This window comes from Narcine bancroftii, chromosome 6, assembly GCF_036971445.1.
Source record: "Narcine bancroftii isolate sNarBan1 chromosome 6, sNarBan1.hap1, whole genome shotgun sequence".
Lineage (NCBI taxonomy): Eukaryota > Metazoa > Chordata > Chondrichthyes > Torpediniformes > Narcinidae > Narcine > Narcine bancroftii.
In genome coordinates this window covers 6,514,996-6,536,099 of record NC_091474.1, presented here as the reverse complement: position 1 = coordinate 6,536,099, position 21,104 = coordinate 6,514,996, and the positions used below count along the sequence as shown (strand labels likewise).

The window sequence follows — 21,104 nt, the reverse complement described above, 5'->3', positions numbered from 1 at the left end:
TATATATTTCTTGGAGTTGTTACTTGGTGAAGATAATGTCCACTAAGTGGGCAGAATCAACACTGATTCAGATAGAGGTTCTTCAGCTACTAGAAGGAGATAGTTGAAGAGAAACTCGGTGATGACTTTGTGGATGACAAGAAGGAGAACTCTTTGTAATTACCATTGCTGGTAACTACAAATCTAGTGCTGTCTTGGAGGTCCTCTGGTGTGTTCTCTCTTATTGGATATGGTTGATGACTTGTGACCAAATCTCTTTAACATCCAGCTTAGGATTTAATCAGGGATACCACATATTCCTGAAGTCTGGTCGATGGCATTTGCCTCAAGGGCAGGGTTGAGTTGAGGTCTTCGAGTGTTTTTTTTCTGGTGAGTGTTGACTGCCTCTCTGTCCCTGTTGAGATTGATTCCATTCTTTACTCTCGTTGGGTAGTTCTTGGTGCATCGAAGACTTGTGTATGTCATAGTTGTTTGACAGTTGCTGATTCTCCTGCTTTCTCTCCTCATCTACTGCCACTATTCAAATTGCAGAGAACGGTGGAGAGAACAATAGAATGAATGTGATAGATTGTGATCGGGAGAGTGATGCAAATATTGGTGCTGCAGCTGAGGTGGTGGTGAAGGCTTGTCAATTACAATTTTGTTGTTAATTGCAAAGTAGTTGTGCAGTCTTTGGTTAGAGTAGCAGTTTGCACAACTCTGTTTTAGCACCTGCACCCATAGTTCGAATCCAGCACTGTCAAGAGTTTGAATGTTCACTCCATGTCTGTGTGGGTTTCCTCCGGGTGCTCCAGTTTCCTCCCATCCTTCAAATACATAACAGAGTCGTAGGTCAGTTGCATGTAATTGAGCAGCGCGGGCTCATAGCCCGAAAGGACCTGTTACCATGTACATCTTTAAAGAAAAAATTGTGAAAATGTATTCATTGCAGTATGTTGTTAATTGCATGAGGCCTGTACTACAAGCTTCTTACTGACAATTTTCTATTGCACAGTGTTTAGTTTGCCATTCAATATCTGCCAGAACGGGAATAAATCAAGGGAAATTCTTCATTCACATAAAAAGCTGAATGATTGGCAAAGTGGACCAGAGCAGCCTGTTGCTTGAGACTATCTCTTGGGGTACCTGCAGACTTGTATGTTTCAGGTGCAGAGCGAGGAATCATTTTCAAGAGATTTGGTGAGGCCAGGCTCCGAGGCAAACAGGTTTCAGTAATTGGATCCTGAGTCCACTGCTGGATTGTCCTGCCAGACGTTGATGGGTCATTGTTGTTAAAGGCTTTTAAACTGTTTTGTTTAACATCCTTGGCAGTCGGGCATGCCTGTAAATTACTCAAGTAGTTTTAAATGATGAAAATAAGAATGATCACAAATATTAAAAACATTTATAAATGCATTTAAAGTACCTTTCTAAACTATAAACCTAAAGCCAAGTTACCCGAGACATTTGATTTCTCTTTTCTCAGAGGTTTGGTAACTTGGATGATTTATGTCTTCTGAAGCTATCTCGGCCTTATCACTGGGCTCATGGGAGAGTCCATCAGTCTCAGGCACACACACAGAGGTCTGAGACAAGGTGAGCAGTGAAAGCTGTCAGCCAGCAGTTTCCAATGGAGCTGTCAATCGGCTCAATTCAGTCTGATGAAATGTGACCTGTCAAATGCCAGAAAATGCTCTCATACTTAAGAGTTTATTTGAATACCATTTCAGAGGGAGACTGGAATGCAATTACTGAACACACCACAAGATGCTGAGGATCTTTGCAATTAAAAAAAAAACTATTCTGGTTCGAAGTAGTCATTTAACAAAAGGTCAATGATAGTGGTGGAGTCAAGCCGTCCTTTAGTCCAGGAAAGTATAAATAGGAAGATTAAATCCAGGCAATGTTGATAGATAAATAAAAACTGCATTGCAAAATTTAACATGAACAGTTTCAGGCATGAGGTAAATATCACCAATGTCCCGTCCTGATCCAACTACATCAAAACCATGGCCAAGGATGTGCACCAATGACTCAATAATCTCAGAAGCCTACAAAAATATGACTTGTCCCTGAGGTCTCTTGCCACTTTGTGTAGATGCCCCAGAGAAAGTATCTTGTCTGGATGCATCAGAACTTGGTATGGGAACTGCTCTGCCCAGGACTGCAAGAAACTACATGAAGTTGTGAACAATTGAATAAGCAATTCAACCCAAATCCAAGTAATGGTAAAAGAAAGAAGGTTTAAAATAAGAAGGAATGGAAGAAACCTAATTGGGAAGGTCTTGTTCATAGCCCAGATTGGACAAATATTTGCTCACCATCTGTAGATCTCGCGTCTGTAATGAAATCATTATTTATCCATGGTAACTTGTCCAAGATTAAACAGGCAATGAAGTATTGGCACGGTCATGTTATGGTCTCTGTGTGTCTTAGTGCAGCTGAATGTTATTCCGCTCTGATTATCAGTACAGCTGATTCAGAAGAACACATACATTTTTGATATTTTTATTTTGCTGGTATGATAGACAGTTCAAGGCAGCTGGGCTATAAGATTGGAAAGCCTGGGCTATAAGATTGGAAAGCCTGGGCTATAAGATTGGAAAGCCTGGGCTATCAGATTGGAAAGCCTGGGCTATCAGATTGGAAAGCCTGGGCTATCAGATTGGAAAGCCTGGGCTATCAGATTGGAAAGCCTGGGCTATCAGATTGGAAAGCCTGGGCTATCAGATTGGAAAGCCTGGGCTATCAGATTGGAAAGCCTGGGCTATCAGATTGGAAAGCCTGGGCTATCAGATTGGAAAGCCTGGGCTATAAGATTGGAAAGCCTGGGCTAAAAGATTGGAAAGCCTGGGCTATCAGATTGGAAAGCCTGGGCTATCAGATTGGAAAGCCTGGGCTAAAAGATTGGAAAGCCTGGGCTATCAGATTGGAAAGCCTGGGCTATCAGATTGGAAAGCCTGGGCTATCAGATTGGAAAGCCTGGGCTATCAGATTGGAAAGCCTGGGCTATCAGATTGGAAAGCCTGGGCTATCAGATTGGAAAGCCTGGGCTATCAGATTGGAAAGCCTGGGCTATCAGATTGGAAAGCCTGGGCTATCAGATTGGAAAGCCTGGGCTATCAGATTGGAAAGCCTGGGCTATCAGATTGGAAAGCCTGGGCTATCAGATTGGAAAGCCTGGGCTATCAGATTGGAAAGCCTGGGCTATCAGATTGGAAAGCCTGGGCTATCAGATTGGAAAGCCTGGGCTATCAGATTGGAAAGCCTGGGCTATCAGATTGGAAAGCCTGGGCTATCAGATTGGAAAGCCTGGGCTATCAGATTGGGAAGCCTGGGCTATCAGATTGGAAAGCCTGGGCTATCAGATTGGAAAGCCTGGGCTATCAGATTGGAAAGCCTGGGCTATAAGATTGGAAAGCCTGGGCTAAAAGATTGGAAAGCCTGGGCTATCAGATTGGAAAGCCTGGGCTAAAAGATTGGAAAGCCTGGGCTATCAGATTGGAAAGCCTGGGCTATCAGATTGGAAAGCCTGGGCTAAAAGATTGGAAAGCCTGGGCTATCAGATTGGAAAGCCTGGGCTATCAGATTGGAAAGCCTGGGCTATCAGATTGGAAAGCCTGGGCTATCAGATTGGAAAGCCTGGGCTATCAGATTGGAAAGCCTGGGCTATCAGATTGGAAAGCCTGGGCTATCAGATTGGAAAGCCTGGGCTATCAGATTGGAAAGCCTGGGCTATCAGATTGGAAAGCCTGGGCTATCAGATTGGAAAGCCTGGGCTATCAGATTGGAAAGCCTGGGCTATCAGATTGGAAAGCCTGGGCTATCAGATTGGAAAGCCTGGGCTATCAGATTGGAAAGCCTGGGCTATCAGATTGGAAAGCCTGGGCTATCAGATTGGAAAGCCTGGGCTATCAGATTGGAAAGCCTGGGCTATCAGATTGGAAAGCCTGGGCTATCAGATTGGAAAGCCTGGGCTATCAGATTGGAAAGCCTGGGCTATCAGATTGGAAAGCCTGGGCTATCAGATTGGAAAGCCTGGGCTATCAGATTGGAAAGCCTGGGCTATCAGATTGGAAAGCCTGGGCTATCAGATTGGAAAGCCTGGGCTATCAGATTGGAAAGCCTGGGCTATCAGATTGGAAAGCCTGGGCTATCAGATTGGAAAGCCTGGGCTATCAGATTGGAAAGCCTGGGCTATCAGATTGGAAAGCCTGGGCTATCAGATTGGAAAGCCTGGGCTATCAGATTGGAAAGCCTGGGCTATCAGATTGGAAAGCCTGGGCTATCAGATTGGAAAGCCTGGGCTATCAGATTGGAAAGCCTGGGCTAAAAGATTGGAAAGCCTGGGCTATCAGATTGGAAAGCCTGGGCTAAAAGATTGGAAAGCCTGGGCTATCAGATTGGAAAGCCTGGGCTATCAGATTGGAAAGCCTGGGCTATCAGATTGGAAAGCCTGGGCTATCAGATTGGAAAGCCTGGGCTATCAGATTGGAAAGCCTGGGCTATCAGATTGGAAAGCCTGGGCTATCAGATTGGAAAGCCTGGGCTATCAGATTGGAAAGCCTGGGCTATCAGATTGGAAAGCCTGGGCTATCAGATTGGAAAGCCTGGGCTATCAGATTGGAAAGCCTGGGCTATCAGATTGGAAAGCCTGGGCTATCAGATTGGAAAGCCTGGGCTATCAGATTGGAAAGCCTGGGCTATCAGATTGGAAAGCCTGGGCTATCAGATTGGAAAGCCTGGGCTATCAGATTGGAAAGCCTGGGCTATCAGATTGGAAAGCCTGGGCTATCAGATTGGAAAGCCTGGGCTATCAGATTGGAAAGCCTGGGCTATCAGATTGGAAAGCCTGGGCTATCAGATTGGAAAGCCTGGGCTATCAGATTGGAAAGCCTGGGCTATCAGATTGGAAAGCCTGGGCTATCAGATTGGAAAGCCTGGGCTATCAGATTGGAAAGCCTGGGCTATCAGATTGGAAAGCCTGGGCTATCAGATTGGAAAGCCTGGGCTATCAGATTGGAAAGCCTGGGCTATCAGATTGGAAAGCCTGGGCTATCAGATTGGAAAGCCTGGGCTATCAGATTGGAAAGCCTGGGCTATCAGATTGGAAAGCCTGGGCTATCAGATTGGAAAGCCTGGGCTATCAGATTGGAAAGCCTGGGCTATCAGATTGGAAAGCCTGGGCTATCAGATTGGAAAGCCTGGGCTATCAGATTGGAAAGCCTGGGCTATCAGATTGGAAAGCCTGGGCTATCAGATTGGAAAGCCTGGGCTATCAGATTGGAAAGCCTGGGCTATCAGATTGGAAAGCCGAGGCTCTACTGGCCCAGTGGACCTTGAACTCTTCTACACTGTTGGAAGTTATTAAAATATCTCTATTAAACAAAGCAAAACCTGCTTGAAGCTGCATCACCAGACCGTTCATTTTCGATTCTAATTTAATGTCATGAGGTATAAAATTAAAACTTGCTTAACTTTTTCAGTACTGTTTATCTATTCTAAGTTGATACTTTTCAATGACTGGAAGATGCTTAACTCTCAAACGAGAATGCTGCCTAGAATGTTGAACTTTGATATACACTTTGAAAAGGTTTCTGTACATTTTGCGGTCAAAGGCTCTCAAATAGGTCAGTTTCTGGCTGATGCTCACTTTTGATGGGATTTAAGTAAATCAGAAACACTGAATAATTCAAAATAATCAAACTCTTTTTGGGGAGGGTGGTCTGTTGGCTAATTCAGGAAGTGTATCACTAATGTGAACACAAGTTCAAGTTTATTATTATCATCCAATTGTATAAGTAAAACTGTACGAAACAGTGATCTTTAGTCCTTGGTGTAAAATATGCAAACACATATATAGACCAAGCACATGTATTTCCAAGCAATTTATATGCCGTACATATAGTATATAAAAATAAATAAATATTGTTAAATAAATAGTAGAGTGTCAGAAGGATTGTATAGGGTGGTCGGGGTCCTTGATGATTTTGCGGGCTGTTTTCAGACAATAATCCTGGTAGATCACTTCGATGGTGAAGGGAGACCCCAGTGATTCTCTCTTAATGTCCTGCAGATTGACCTCTGATGCAATACTCTACAGCAACCATACTAGACAGCCAGGACACTCTCGATAGAGCTCCTGTCGAAAGTTGACAGGATGGTGGCCGGTAGCTTTGCCCACCACAGTCTTCTCAGGAAGTGCAATCCCTGTTGTGCCTCCTGACAAGTGAGGAGATGTTATGTGTCCAGATAGGTCATTACTTAAGTGAACTCCAAGGAACTTGGTGCTCTCCACTCTCTCCACTACCAATCTATTAATGAGCAGTAGAGGATGGTCGTCTCTAGTCATCCTGAAGTCCACAATCATCTTTATCTTGTCCACATTGAGACTCTGGTTGTTAATCTCATACCATAACATGGGATTTTCCACCTTTATCTTTGTAGTGTGCTTCAATGTTATTGCTGATGAAGCCAACTACTGTCATGTTATCTGCAAACTTGAGGGCTCTGTTAGAGCTGGATTTGGCATTGCAGTCGTGGGTCAGTAGCATGAACAGGAGTGGGCTGAGAACACAGTGTGACAGTGCTCAACGTTCTTCTACTGACCCGGACAGACTGTGGTCTTTCTGTTAGGAAGTTCAGGATCCATTTACAGTGTTGATTCCCAGCGAGGACAGTTTCTCCATCAGCCTAAGGGGAATGATCGTATTAAACACTGAGCTGAAGTTGACAAACAGCAGCCTGGCATATGAGGTGGTTTAGGTGGTCAGGACAGAGTGGAGGGACAAAGCTATAGCATTATCAGTGGAACGGTTCCATCTGTAGGCAAATTGAAGTGGGTCCAGTATCTCTGGGATGTGCCGTTTAATGCATTCCATCACCAGATGCTCAAAGCATTTCATAATAAGATGAGAACTAAACAAACTGGTCATTGCATAGAAGTGGCATCAGTGTGAGATAAAGGAAATTTTATTTGCAAAACAAATTTTAGTATTGGCTGCTTAGCCAACTGAATCGCAAAAGGCAGCTTATTTTCTTAAAATGATCTCATTATTAGCATATTGATTGTTATAGATCTTGCAATGTAAAGACATACTTCTCTATTTTTCAAATTATAATAAGGAAATCTAATGGGCACCTACTCTTGACAAGATCCTTGGAGCAGGACATGATGAACATCTCACTTCCTCAAAGAGACACACAAAATGTCATGGTAACACCTCTGGTCAAAGCACTGGCAGCTGTTAGATTTTATTATCTGTGAAAAGACCCTCTAATACCTCCATCAACATGGCTGAAAAGCATCAGCATGAACAGAAGGCAGCTCTTCTCAAACACAAACTGACTGTCAAGTCCCAGTACACTGGATCCACAAAATATCCATACCTTATGGTGTCTGAAGTCTGATATAATTGGCACCTTGCTTTACTACATATGGGGAAATTGAGATGTTTGTTAACTGTAAGTATAACCTATTCCTAGATTGGAAGTTCCAATGTGGCATCAAGGTGTGGAGGAGTTGTATGTCTTTGGTAAAGATGAGCATTCCTGGTTCAAAGCCTCCTAGGAGGAGGCAAAATTCCCACAACTCCTGGAAATCTCTGCCTTACGACTGCTTGAAGTGGAGAAGAAACATTCCGGATGTTGTTGAGAAACTTGACGCCATGCATCAGGTGCGCACAAGAGCACTGGGCAGGAAGTGGAAGGAGTGGACTTCCTCACAAGCTGCCCACCCACCTTTTGCACCAGCCCATTGATGGAAGAATCTATGGTTCCTACACTGGGCTCCAGTAAACATTTCAGAATCTACATATCTGCAGCGAAAACAATTCACCATCAGTCTCAAGATTCTGCCGAAGAAAACAGTCATGACTGCATTCTAAAGATATTGCTTTTTTGATTTTTTACAGCCATTCTGCCCACTGCATCCATGCCAACCATCATCCATCATCCCTATCTATACTTACCCACTTGATGCATTAATTTGGTACCTCTCAGCCTTGCTCATTCAAGTCTGGATGCTACTTCCTGGTCCTGTCCCTCCGATCACCTCTGGCAACTCATTCCACATACCAACTACTGGTGTGAAAAATTGATCCCTTCCACTCTCTTTAAATTTCCTTCTTCTCACATTAAATCCATCCCAGCTCTACTCTTAAGAAACAGACCAAATATGCTAGGCAACAAATTGTTTCAAAAGGTTTGTTTTCTGAAAAAAATGTGGATGACAATGGGCAACTTCAAGCTGAACACAAAGATAATTTCAGATTTGCTGTATCATGTAAGGAGATATATTAAATTAACTTTAATTTAACATGCTTATTCACATAATGGTGCTGACACATTGCTTTAGTTCAACTGACCTAAAAATGTTTTGCCGCTGGTTTTCATTTGTACTCAGCATCTGGTGCCTCCCATGTCAGTGTCCAACAATAGTCGGCCAACATTAATGAATTCCAGTTGCCCTGAAACAGCTTTTCCATGGTCAAAATGTCCCGTGAAACATTTCACCATGTTCATCTCTGACTGCACCAAGATCAGCGGACATGTTGTACTTCATGGTTTTGGATGCTTGAAGCTTGTTGTCAACCAGCTGGGTGTAATTTGGTGCTCCATAGTTGCCAAGAAAATTCTCAACATTTTTTTAAAAACCTTCCATGAACCCCCAAGCCTAAGACACGCTAGAATTAATTAAACAGCTTGCTTTGTGGGTATATACTATTTGACATGACAGGAAATTGCAAAATTAGGATATCTCTAAAAATGGTATATGATAGAATAATTTTAAGGTGATTTTTGTGACCACCAACAGTCCAAAATCCATAAAATACATTCGAAAGTGCAATGGAAGCAAAATCTTAATTGTCCTTATCTAGGACTCCATCATCTTGTGTCCATGACCATTACCATTATGATGGGGCCCTCCAGGGCTGTGTGCTCAGCTCTCTGCTGTTTACCCTGCACTGTCTGTGCAGCAAGATACAGTTCTAGGCACATAATCAAGTTCACTGACAACACGACCATGGTAGGGTACATCAGCAACAACGATGAGTCAGCTTACAGAAATGAGATGCAATCACTAACAGACTGGTATAGAGACACATGCATGTCAACAAGACAATGGAGAGCCTGGGGGGAACCACTCTCCGCTGACCATTGATGGCTCTACCGTCGAGGTAGTCAAGAGCACCAAATTCCTTGGTGTGCTCCTGGCAGAGGTTCTCTCCTGGTCCCCCCAATACCAGATCTATTGCCAAGAAGGCCCAATAACTCCTTTAATTCCTGCAGAGGTTGAAGAAAGTTCAGCTTCCACCCTGCACCTTCACTACATTCTACAGGGGATGCATTGAGAGCATCCTGTGCAACTGCATCACTTCCTGGTTCGGGAACTGTACCATCTCAGAATGCAAGTCCCTGCAGTGGATAGTAAAGACTGCTGAGGGAAATATTGTGGTATCTCTCCCTGCCATGACAGACATTTATAACAGCCATTGTTTGCAGAAAGCTATACACATCATGAAGGACTCCACATACCCCTCCCGCAATCTGTTCTCCCTCCTGCCATCAGGAAGAGGTACCGAAGCGTTTGGGCCCTCACGACTAGATTACGAGACAGCTTTATCCCCCAGGCTGCGAGGCTTCTGAACTCCAGGGACACAAAGCTAACATATGTCACATGATATTTAATGAGTGATATGTTATTTCTGATATCTCAGAAACAATTTTTATAATTAAATATGATTTATCCATGTAACTAACCAGCTCCATGGTCCGGAGAAACACTATCTTGTTTTCACTGTACACTGCAAGGTTTTTGGTATGAATGACAAATAAGCGTGACTTGATCTGACTTGACTCGATTTATATACTTCAATTGTATCACTCTTAACCTCCTTTGCATCAGGGAAAACAGATTTAGTCTCTCTTCAAGCTCTCTAATCCAGGCAGTTTCCTTGCGAATGTTTCTTGCACCCATTCTAGGATAATCACAAATTTCCCACAGCGTGGTGACCAGAATGACACAATAAGTGGATCCTAACCTGTGTTTGGTTCGACTGTGACATGACTTTCCAACTCTTGTACTCAATGCCCCAGCCAATTAAACTAAGCATGCTCATGCCTTATTCATCACCTCTCTACCATTTGTGTTACTTTCAGGGAATTGTGCATTTATACCCTAAAGTTTCACTATTCATCAACACTCCCAGAGCCCTTCTTTTCACTGTGCATCTCCTGCCCAGGTGTGACTTCCTGAAATGCATCACATCATACTTGTCTGAGTAAACTTTCCTCTGCAGTTCCCTTGCCCACACTCCAAGTTGGTAAATGCCCTGTTGTAACTGTAGATAATTTTCTTTACTGCCCACCATGCCACCAATTTGCTAACATGCTAATTATGTCATTTGCATTCTTGCTCAAATCATGAAAATATCTGACGTACAGCAGGGAATCCAACACAAATATATATATATAGCCCCTTTTCCACTAGCACCTTGTCCCAGGAATTGACCGCCAATTTATTGGTTAAGGGTCCACGTCAGGGATTGGCAACCCCGGCCCCTATTCAAATCCCCGGCTGACATTGGAATGCCGATTAAACCAGTGGAAAAAGGATGAGTTGCATCCCTGAACTATTGTTGAAGATAGACCCTCCTATCCCCAGGGATGACTTGTGGTCAATGGGGAAAGCAAGTAGTGTCCCAGTTAAAAGTGGTCCAGTGGGAATAGCAAAAATGGCTTCATTAACCGGGATACTGCACGACCAATTAACTGGGATGCCAGTGGAAAAAGGGCTAATGACGCACTACTGGCCTCCAAATTGAAAAACAACCCTCCACAACCTCCCTCTCACTATTACCACATCTTTATTGAGATGCAGGTTAAAAAATTGTGATCGCTCTAACAAAATAATTTTACACATTGTGTTGAAATTCAGCAAGACTTCTTATCAATACTGTCATGGCACTTAGGGTGGATTTCACTGGCCCTGAGATAGGATTGTTATGGCTGCTTTTAAGTAAACATAGGAGAAAAAAAATCCTTTCGGGCCTGAAGCCCGCAGTGTTAATTTTACAAGTGTAAATGATCTCTTTGGTATTTTCTTTTGGAGAATTTTAAGCATGTGGGCAGTTTGCAAAGTTACTATTCACACCCATAAATAATAATCCAAAGTGGGAGGAAACGTGCAGCAAGTTTCTGAGTGACAGAGGACGTCCCTTCCGCCATCACTTTGGAAACCAGTGTTTGCCTTAATGATTTGAATTTCACCGTCATTGTGAAGTTGATTAATAAATGTATAGGAAGTGCAAACTATTGGACTGAGATTGATCTTCATTGATGAAGCAAATGGCCACAGTGAGCTGACAGACTGTTTTGATTCTCTGCCTTTTTCCCCTATTAACTCCGGCTTTGTTATATTCTATTTTGTATTAAAACTGAGTACCGTGTTCAACAACCCATCACCCCCACCCGTCTTTCTCTGATAAGGAGACCCACCTGCTTTTAACTCTCAGTGGAATTGATTGTAAAAAAAAATACTTAATAGAGAAACATTCACCCCAATTACTGTTCAAACAAACTGCCTGGTCACTTATATTCTAGTTGTGCAACCATTAAAAAAAAATAAGTTAAATTTTAGATTGAATATTTATAAAGCAGGAGTTCAGTTTGATGTATTCTCTTGTATATTTTCTCAGATCTGATTTCCTATCCTCTGGAATTTGCAATATAAATGCATTTTCTTTGTACATCTTTTTACAATATTAAGGTGAATGAAATAGGTTTGCTGTTGAAAATAATAAAGGCATTTGTTTCCCGGTAAAATATTGTAAACCTTTTCCCCTCGGTGTGCATAAGCACCTGATCAGATGGAAATGTCTGCTAAGATGTCCTGTGAATGCACAAGCATACTCTGCCAAGAATCTGCAAGGTCCTTGAATCACAGGCAGCTTCAACCAGCTCACACACAGCTGATTCACTTAGTAACTTTCTCCACCTCACACAGCTCATTTCCCAATTAGCTGTGCAAGGTACCAATCATAAAATTCTGGAGTGCTATAGACGGCAATCTATGCTCCGCCTCTGCTTCCTGGAAACACCCAGCCTGCAGCTTTAACACTGGGTGCAAACAGAGTATAGTGACTAATCCAGGCGTGTTTCAACAGATGGTTAGATCTGGCCTAATTCAGTCATCGGAGTTGAATGAGGTTGAAAGGAGAAGCCATTGAGATCCCTTTTCGGAGCTGTGTGGTCTCAGAGCTTGCTGGCATTGTTAAGGGGGACCGTTTCTAAGCAGCCCTGTGTCCCAGAAATGAGAGAAGACTGACTGCCTGGTAAAGGTAATGTGAACTGCTGCAGTTTTATGTATTACTTTGTGAGCCTGGTTACAGTAAGATGCTGAAAGTAAGACTGTTATATTTTATGGAAATAATTTTAGGTTGCAGCTGTAACCCCTATGCTGAGCCATCATTGCCTGTGATTCCTTCCTCTGGAACAATGTTTTCACCCCTGCTATTTAACCCCATGGTGAGGTTAACATTGAACACTACCCCAAAATATCATTTGTCAAAGATGAATGAATTAACTTATCACTTTTAGTTCCCCCATATCATGATGGATTTCAATAGCATTTTAACTCTGAGATTGGATTCTTAATTACAGACTATGATTCTATGTGATTATTTAGTCGAAGTTGCAGAACAGTTGAAGGTACAGTTCTGGATACTTGGAGAACTTCGATCACTTTGGGATTTTTTAATATAAAAGCTCAAAAATAAACAATGAAGAACCGTAACAGATCAGTTCAGTGATGGTAATCTTTCCAATTTCTTTCAGTCTGTTAAGAGATCATGTTTTGGGCATTTTAAGACTTAAAGAAATCTATCTCATAATTTGTGTGCTCTTCTTTGCGACCTTTTGCTGTTCTTGAGAGGGTCATTTTAATGAATTTGTGATGAAAGTGGCTGCTCTTGTTTCATCATAACTTTATATTCTCTCATTTTCAAATTCTATTTTATGTCAATTTTTCCATATGTTGAGTATTTTAGCAAGGATGAAATATTTAATTTTTTGATCATCTGACAGTTGTTCCTCTTTATATTAAAACTTTATTTGTTTCAACACGCATCTCAGCATGGACAATAGTTAAATATTGGCTCTGTCGTCTGTGTGAGAGGAGATAGGGTTCAATTAGTACATGACTGAATTGGCGTAGTAAAGGCCGGCAATTTATTTTATTGCTTGTTATGGTATCTTATTATATTGGTACAATAGAATGTAAATTTTGTAACAATGTTCAGAATTTTGAATGTAATATTGGAACTAACAGTATAACAGATTTGGCACTGGTTTGTGATATTTTTCTGTGCATTCCATTTTTGGGGGACATTTGAGCAAGATAATTTACCAATTTAAAAGAAATGTTGAGCTTTGTTGATTAGAAATTGGCTGCAAAGTAGAAGTAATCTCTTTAAATGTTGCATTCCATTCTTTTCACATTCTGAAAGTGCAAGGTCTGACTTTTGCCTTGAATGCTTGCGTCCAAGGGTACAGATCACATCTCACAGAATGCCTGTGATTGTGTTGGGATTTGGCCTGGTTTTGTTTAATAACTAAGCTGTCATTGATCTATAGACCGAATCTAATCTGGGTATAATTCTAGAAACACACAGCAGCCTTTTTTTCCAGTAATGCACAAAAATGGTCAAATAAAAGTTTTGGGAAAATCATTTTATTTTCTTCCCTTTAATTTCCTTCTGAGAAAATATTGATATTTATGCTTGCCTTTTGTTTGCATGTATTGGACGTGCATAGAACTACTTGAATATGAAATGAGGAGGTTTTCCCCAGCGTATAAACACAGACATAATGTATGTGCAGATTAGATCCAGGTGAATCTCCAGTGTAATGTGATGCAAAATAATCCTCTGTTAAAAGCACTATATGGATCATTTGAGGCACAAGGCTGCCAGTGACCTTCGTAGAGATGGGAATCATACAAAATATTTATCCGGAGATGAGATGGACCTTTACCTGCTGAGGGAGTCCGTCCATTATGCATGTCATATCAATAGCTGCAAAAATGGTCAGGTTGTACACAGAATTTATTTAAATATTAATGAGGCAATTTGAATAGTGGATAATTTGCACAAAGCCAAAATTAGAATTCTGCGCACATTGAGGATTGACTGCTTTATCCCCAAATGAGTATCTCTGAATAGAAAGGAGTGTTTCTGATTTTCCTCTGAGTATCCATATTTAAATAGCAAGACACCATTTCCAGCATGCATCCTTCACCAGGGATATTTTCTATTGCTTTCCTGTATTTGGAGGTATTGGAACTTGCCAGGGCCACCAGAGGGAGCCATTTCTTGAAGCCTGTAGATGAGGGAGGGCACAGACATCAAGCCTGGTGTAACCTGCTTTTTACACATCATGCAGGGATATTGACCGTGCTGCTCTTAATTCAGATGCCGTCGTGTTTTTTGCTTGTACCTTGAAGAAGTCCTCGGGCTGAAACTTCAATATATATCTTTACCTCCTATGGACACCGAGTCCGGCTGAGTTCCTCCAGCAATTCTGTGTTTTTACTCTAATCAGTGTCTGCAGACTTTCATGTTTTGCTCGACTTATACAAACAATAAGAGAAGATTTCCTGCTTAATTTCAACACAAAATAAAATATTTTAACTTTTGTTTTGCATCTTGCACATCCAGTAATTTAAATTTTGATTTTGGATCTCTCTGGGATATTTTCTGTCCGAAGTAATAGTTGGATTTTGCATACATCAGATCACCCCAACTTGCAAATTTAAGAGGAGCCTGAAACAGGGAACCATCTGTATTGAATTGTTTACTAAGGTCTAGTGAGAAGCTTTGTTTTGAATGCTATCCAGGCTGGATGAGCCATAGTTCAGTACAGCAGGTAGTACTGTAACAAACCAAAAGGGCAAGATGCAGAGATAAATATAGTTAAACAGTGTAAGGGCTTTGTCTTTTACCAGGGAGAGATCCATTCAAGATTCTGAGAACAACAGGGAAGAACCTGTCCTTGAATCTTGAGGTTTGTGTTTTCAAGCAAGGAGGAAGGAGCAGAGAGTGTGACTGGGTTTGGATGGCTCCTTTAATATGTTGGCAGTGGGAGGTACAGATGGAGTTGATGGTGGGAAGATTGGTTTGTGTGATGGCCTGAGTTACATTCCCAACTCTCTGCAGTTTTTTCTGGCCTTGGACAGAACAGTTCCCGTACCAAGCTGTAAAACAACTGGACAGGATAGTTTCAATGGTGCGTTTGTCAGGATTGATAAGAGACATTGTTGGCTTGTTGAATTTCCTTCGGCTTCTGAGGAAGTTGAGTTGATGGTGCACTTTCTTGGATGTAGCGACAATGTGGTTGAACTAGGTTAATTTGTTGCTCATTTGGACATCTCACTGGACAAACAAATTCCCCCTCCTCTTAAGTCACTGACAAACTCCTTTGTTTTGCCGATATTTACGTTGTTAGCCTGACACCATGCCACCAGACTCTCCTTCCTGTACTCCCATCTCGTTGATGTTTGAGATGTGGCCTTCAATTGTGGTATCATCTAAAAACCTGTGAAAGGGGTTGGCGCAGTGTTTGGCCATGTAGTCTTGACGATGTAGGATGTCTGTTAGGGGGCTGAGTGCGTAGCCTTGCGGGACTCTGGCCATGTGGATGATTGTGGAGAAGGCATTGTTGCCAAACCTCCCGAATTGCGGTCTGCAGGGCAGAAAATTGAGGACCCAGTTGCAGAGGAAAATGCTGAGACCTAGGTCCTGGCAAATAGCCTTCTTTAGAGCCTGTAGCTATCCCAGAATAATTTGGGTGATCTACGGAAGGCTCTAAGTGATTCAAAATGGGTGTAAAGTACACAGCGTGAGTAAGGTATGTTATTTCCATGCAAGTTCCTGTGGTCTGTTGATCAGTATAATTATAGTCTCATGCAGGTTTGAATGTGCAAACACCAGTCTTAGATAAAATTGGGAGAGATAATTAAAGTGAACAGAATAGCAGGTTAAAAATCATTACACCTTAGAAAATGCTCAGATTGCATTCCATTCTATTGACCTTATTATTCAAGGTTGGTCGACTAAGAAATGATGGGTGAAAGTGGAGAACAGGGAATGGTAAATATAGGCAGGAAACTGCAGGAAAGAAGTACTGTTGTTCGGTATCTGGATAATTGCTGTCGAGGTGGAGTTAGTGAAACGTGAGATGATTATGAGCAAGGTAGTTCTGTCTGTCATTTTATGGCCACGTGCGCGAGGCATAATGTAGCAATATATCTGTCTGAGCATGAAGGATCGAACACAATGGGTGATGTTCATTCAAGAAGGATAAAAGAATGGGAAAAGATTTAAATAATGTGAAGAGAGGAAAAAAAGAGGGGTTCTGGAATGATGGAAGATGGTAATGATTTAAAAAAAAATGCACAATTGGGATTTTTAATAACAGAGTGTAGTAACTTTCCACAGGGTACATGACTGCATACAGATGTGTAAGGTGATATGTGAGAAATAAATGCATCATTGTGAGGAATGGGGATATTTGGAGGTTTGGGAATGATGTGGATAACCTACAAGTCCTTGGTGGTTGACAGAGGCTGTGAAGTGGAGTGCCATGTTGAAGTGGATCAATAGTAACAAAGGTTAAGTAAATGTACGTAGATAAGAATTATTTGTAGAGGTAGAAAAGGTAAAGCGAGTGGCAGTGGTGTAGGAAAAAGGTACAGGAGCCTAAAGACGAGCACTCAACTGCACATTGTCAGTTTCTTCCCCGCCGCCATCATGTACCTGAATAATCAATGAACCAAAGACACTGCCTTACTTTTTATGCATTTTAATTTTTTATAGTAATGTTGTAAGATGGTCATAATATGAATGTTTCCACTCTGACGCTGTTGGAAAAACACCAAATTTCATGACTTGTTCATGACAATAAATTCTGATTCTGGGTATATGTGAACTGGGCTATGATTATATCAGAGAGGAATCTCTCTGTAGTATGTACAAATATGTTTTGAATGAATGACACATTTGTACATAGTCTGTAGTGGCAGAATGAATAAATGCAGGTTCTTCATCCCACTTAGTAACTTCTTCCTGGAACTGCATGACCGTGCATAAGACTTTCCCACGCTGTTTGAGTTGGCAATGACATTCTAAAGGACTGGTCTCATTTGAAGGAAAGTATAGACATGGCATAGGAAAAGAATGGATTTCATAATGAGTGCATTGGTGAGCACAGCAGCAGTGTGAGGATGTGGACTTGTAACTGAGCACTGTGACAGCTAACCTTGACTTACTACTTTCAGGTGCAGGCATGGGAGGAAAAAATATCTGATGAAGCTTTGCATATCAAGAGGTAAACAAGAGGAGTCTGGATGAGTAATTGGTCATCATCCATTTGCGCATCCGAACATCTCTTGGTTACAAGAAATAGTGTATCTTGACATCTCTTGTTATACTGGTACTGTGTCATCAAGAAAGGGACTTCCAATGGTGTTTGTGCACTGGGTTAATAGAGCTGTTTATGGGTCCAGCAGATGGGACAGACAGTGAGTAGGCTGCCTCAATGAAGGACTGCACAGCAATGAGGATTTGAAATTTTCTTAGGCTTTGTGGTGTGTGACAAGTTTATGAATTTAAGAAAAGTTGTTAAACACCCATTTGATCTTGTTGCAAAATCTCAGGATATACCATGAAGGAATGGTAAAGAATTTTCCCCCAATTTAAGATACAAATATGATGGTAGTTTAGTCACAGGCCAGTAGTAAGGTCAAGGTCCTAAAACAAAATCTGAAATAGGTGGGTGAGATCAATACCCATTTCTGATTCTAGATATACTAGAAGCCGTCCACCACCTATATATACAGTAAAACCTTTTTAGAACGTGGTAGTTGAGGTCCAAGATTTCATATCGTGTCAGAGTGCCCCATGCCGGCTGCCCCTACCCTGAACTCCCGTGCCAGCAGCCCCTACTCTGAAGTCCCACGCCGGGGTACATCAGCCCACCCTTAGCAGTTTGGGGCCCACAGACATCCATGCTATAAGTGATTCCGCAGATTAATGAATCACTTCTAACGAGGTTTCAGTGTATGTTTAAAATGTTGGGGTGGTTCATTGATTATTCAGGAATCTGATGGCAGCGGAGAAGAAGCTGTCCTTGTGCTGCTGAGTGCTCGTCTTTAGGCTCCTATATTTTTTGCCTGATGGTAGCAGAGTGAAAAGGGCATGGCCTGGATGGTGGGGGTCTTGGAGGATCGAGGCTTTTATTTAAAGACACCGCCTCATGTAGACATCCTTGATGGAGTGAGGTCTGGTGCTTGTGATGTCGCATGCTGAGTTATCAGCCCTCTGGAGTTTATTCTTGTCCTAAGAGCTGGCGCTTCCATACTTGGCAGTGATGCCACCAGCCAGAATGCTCTCCATGGTACACTTGTAGAAGTTTTTGAGAGTTTTACCGAATCTCCTCAAAGTATAGCTGCTGGCGAGCCTTTTTTGTTATGGCATCAACATGGAGGCTGCTCTAGGACAGAGTTGTTGCACCCGTGAACAACAAAGGTAGAAGAACTTCAAGACAAATGGTCTGTCTCAACATTGAAGCAGATTTCTCAGCAGATGCTTAAGTTCAGTCAACTACCACTGATGAACAGTACAGGGAAATTAAACATAGTCAGACAGTGTAAGGACTTTAGGTCAGATAAAATGTTTAGTGAATCAAAATAATAAACATATCAAACTCCCAGTGTTTGTAACTGATAACAGCAAGGAACAGTGGTTCCAAAGGTTGGCTCAGACAATTGAAGCTCGGCTGGAAAGGGGTGTCCGGTGAGGATACTTCAGGTTGATTTATAGGACTAGGCGTTGCAAATCACTGACATTTCAGTATCTGTTAGATTGATCCTCTCTCTTAGAATTAGAATGGCCAGTTGCTTCAGTTACAATAAAGGAGGATGAGCACTCGGGAATATTTTCATACCACACTTAGGCACATAATTAGGAAAGTATGCAGAAATTATGGGATATAATGAAGAAAATATAATGGATTATATGGTTATACTTGTATCAAATCAAGTGCAAACAAAGTATACTCTAATCCTCAATCCATTTCCTATCTTTTGAATAATCGGGCAGAAGAAAATTTGGATAAATTAGATGAAATGGAATTCTAAGCAAAGAATTGATCACTATCCAAACCATCAAGATGTGAACACAGGCCCAAAAATTGAAGAGAAGTGTTCAGACCGCTAAATACATGATGTGAAGCTCAAAAGCAATTCATTGAAAGAAATACAGTTCTTTACTGTTGGCTACAAATAGCAGCAAACTGCTTACAACCAATGAAAATGTACTGAGAATTTTGAAGGCAAGGAATTGATTGTGGAGCCAAACCATTAATGATCCATTGACAAAATTTGAAGTGTCCAATGAGACCTTTTTTTTTTATATATCAAAAAAAGGATTCTGATTATTATATCGAAGAACTGAACTGCATCTTCTCTTGTCTTAGAAAAAGCGGGGCATCTCGGATAATCCTCGATTGAGTTAAACCAGAAAATCTGAAGATGTTGGGGTCATGTAAAATGTGCTGGACAAACTGAGCAGGCCAAGCAACCTTTATTGGAAGTAAGTGTTAGCCAATGTTTTGGGACCAGGTCCAGGCCTGTAACATTGGTTATCCTCTACTTCCTATGGATACTGCATGACCCGCTGTGTTTCACCAGCACATTTATGTATCAGATAATCCTCAGAATCATTTGTTTTACTTGACTGGTTTAAGAAAAACACCGTAAAATAAGTGTGTGCATGGTCCATTATCATTCAGCAGCACATGATGCTCAGAGGTGAGTGAGAGGTGGTTGAAGAAGAAGAAACCGGTGTGACCATTGAATCAAGTTCAATGTTAAGACATTGATTCAAAAGGCTTTTGCTGAACAGTTGAATGATGCCACATTCCACAAGAGGTTATATTTTCATTGAGTTAGTCGTGCGTAACTTAGAAAATGATTCGACTTGGTGTAGGGGAGACTGGAAGTGAAGTAGATGAGATGGAAACAAATCAATTTGACTCCATTGTGGAAAGAAAATAATTCAAACATTATATTTGCTCACCAGACCTGACATTCAACAAAAAGGATGTTGAAGTGATGGTGCAAGGAGGTGTACCTTGTGAAACTATGAGACTGAATAGGTGTAAAAGATGTACAATGGACCACTGAATGACCATGGTCATGAGATTGATCCAGTGAAGATTTTGGGAGAGGTGACGCAAAGACTCCACTGACATCAGTTGAGAAGAGGCCGTTTTTTTTTAGGTCAAGAATTGGATGCAATACCATTTGGGTGTTCCCTTGAGAAGATTGGTGAGTCAGAAAACCCATTGGAAAGGTGAGGTCAATGTGTAATCACTTGTTTATTAAGTGAAGGTATATGTAAGAAAATCTATAGTTGTGCTGTTTCTCCGTGCTCAGAATAGATAAAACGTGTGGAGTAAAAATGATGTGCAGATGTTAGCAGTTTTCCATGTCTTTTAATGTTCCTGAAATGTATAAGAACTCCTGAAATAGTTTGCTGTCTACAACAAGTGAAGGGCTGGAGAGAGGGAAACAAAACTAAAGGAAATGTGTTCAAAGATAAATGCTATTGTCTTGCTGACTTGAATGTCCCAACAATAAATAGAATAGGAAGTCTATAAAAAGCACATTCTGGGGGAGACCAAGGTCCTGGATGAAATTCTGGTTTGTCAATTGAACCAATAATTATGTGGCTCAGTAGAAGATGAAAAAGGAAATTGAAAGACTAATGACAAAATAATATCAACAAACAACATTTTACCTTTTTAAGAGAACTAGTCTAACTTTTTCTTGGCTTGGGATTAGATTCTTTGGGCATGAAGAGGGCAGAGGCCGGATTAAAAGATCTCTGAATGACTTGATCAATTTCTGCTTAAGGAATGTAAAGCAATAGATCCAGTACTGACTCCTGCAGCACACACAGGTCACAGGCTTCCACTGTGGGGAGAAAAAAACATCCCTCCACTACCACTCAGTTCAATTCTATATGCAATTGGCCAGCTTATCCTGCATGCATTTTGCTCTTCCA

The 21,104-nt window shown here is 41.5% G+C and overlaps 1 protein-coding gene across 12 annotated transcripts in view; it reads left to right on the top strand.

Moving 5' to 3' along the window:
- LOC138735642 (extracellular sulfatase Sulf-2-like) overlaps positions 1-21,104 on the top strand; it is a 379,836-nt gene that overhangs the window by 137,956 nt on the left and 220,776 nt on the right. For 3 of the 12 annotated variants that reach the window (XM_069883754.1, XM_069883749.1, XM_069883745.1), the window contains exon 1: positions 12,087-12,320. The exons of the other annotated variants lie outside the window; for them this stretch is intronic. The gene's annotated coding sequence lies outside the window, so the exon portion shown is untranslated. Of the gene's footprint in view, positions 1-12,086; positions 12,321-21,104 lie in introns of those variants that run through there. 12 annotated transcript variants of the gene reach the window in all.